Genomic DNA, 1,548 nt, shown 5'->3' on the forward strand with positions numbered 1-1,548 from the left:
AGAGGAGAGAGGCGGGGCAACTGCCATGCTTCGCTCGTTTGCAAGCCATGATCTCTCTCGAGGAAAAAAAAATATTGCGCTCGCCTCGCACGGTAGTAGCTCATTTTCTCATGGGCGGGCCAAATTCTCTGGGCGGGCAAAGCAGAGAAAGGGGAGGTAACCTTTCCCCGTATGACGACATAAAGGGAAGATTCCAGATTGGGCCATCTGAACTTTCATTTTCTCAAAGGCAAAGCAGGATACCCAGGGCTCAGTTTACACCTATCGACATATCTAGCCACTGGGGGACCATAGGCAGGCTAGGGGAACTCATATTAATTTTAAAAAACGTCATAAAGTGAAATTTTCATGCCATGGGACCTTTAAATCTTGAAAGGAAATGCAATGCAAAGCTAAGTTTCAGTAAACATCTCCATAGCAGGAATGCTTTTGACACCACATGCTACAGCGGCTACCAAAGCTAACCAACCAACACGTAATTCTGAGAGTGAAAGAAAAAAAAGACGCTGATGATCAGTCTGCCAGTAGCAGGTGCGGCTCGATTCAAATGCCTGTCAAAGCTAATGTATGCTAATCAGCTGTTGGATTTGCCTTTTTTGGCTGTCACACGTAATGAAAGACAAGAATATGTCATCAGACACATTTTTTTCCCCTCTTGCAGAATTATCAAAGCATGAAGGTGGTGGTGGGCCATTCATATGAGGAAGAGAGAGAGAAGAGGCATCACAAAATATCAGAAAACAACTGCACAGCCCACGTGGTGGATCATGACAGCAGTCAAGTGAATAACTCAAGAAGGGGAAGCTTTGCAGAATATTGATTTAATGCTGCATTCATGCAGGGAGGATGCTCACCCACATTACGCACGCTCTAATACTCCCCAGCATACCTTGGGCCTTTGGTTTTCCGAGCCACTCTGAGAAAAAAGAGGCTGGAACATTCCTCTCGCATGAGCATTTAAGCACAATTCAGTGTCTCCGAATCGAAGCGTGAACTGAATCGATCAAAATCCAAAGAATAGTGTCTCCTGTGGTGAAATGCCATGTGATTAGCGCTCATTTTGTGGAAAATAGGGTGTAACTGAGTAAACAAGATGGCTTTATGAAGCATCCCGATGAATTGTTGTGCAATACTGTGTTTAATGGCATGTGGAACATTTATTAAATTAAAATAACTCGGAGTGAAGGATATATGTGAATGGAAGTGGCTTACAGGTGCACAAACAAACGGGTATCTTACGAAGAATGCGTCAGTCTTGAGAATAAAGGAACACTGAATATTATTTAAATTGCATTTAAAGCAAGATATTATAGCCATCTGATGCATTTTTGACCCATAAATAAATAAATAATTCAATAAAGAAATAATGAAATAAAATGAAAATTAACCATTCAGGATGTGTTACAACGAAATGACCATAAGGTGATTTACTTTTTTCTTTCTTTCTTTCTGTCTTTCTTTCTTTCTTTCTTTTCCTTTTTTCTTAAGGTTTTTATTGCATTCGTTTAAACATTTCCTTACAGGTGGATGAAATCTCATATAATAAAT

General features: G+C 40.4%; 1 long non-coding RNA gene across 1 annotated transcript in view; it reads left to right on the plus strand.

Moving 5' to 3' along the window:
• The window catches only part of LOC107674930 (uncharacterized), a 52,912-nt gene extending 51,647 nt beyond the window's left edge, over positions 1–1,265 (plus strand). The window contains exon 3 of the long non-coding RNA XR_001632560.1: positions 662–1,265. This is a non-coding gene — a long non-coding RNA (uncharacterized LOC107674930). The remainder of the gene's footprint in view (positions 1–661) is intronic.
• Positions 1,266–1,548: the final 283 nt, after the last annotated feature.

Source organism: Sinocyclocheilus anshuiensis, unplaced genomic scaffold, assembly GCF_001515605.1.
Source record: "Sinocyclocheilus anshuiensis isolate Anshui unplaced genomic scaffold, SAMN03320099.WGS_v1.1 scaffold1536, whole genome shotgun sequence".
Classification (NCBI taxonomy): Eukaryota; Metazoa; Chordata; class Actinopteri; order Cypriniformes; family Cyprinidae; genus Sinocyclocheilus; species Sinocyclocheilus anshuiensis.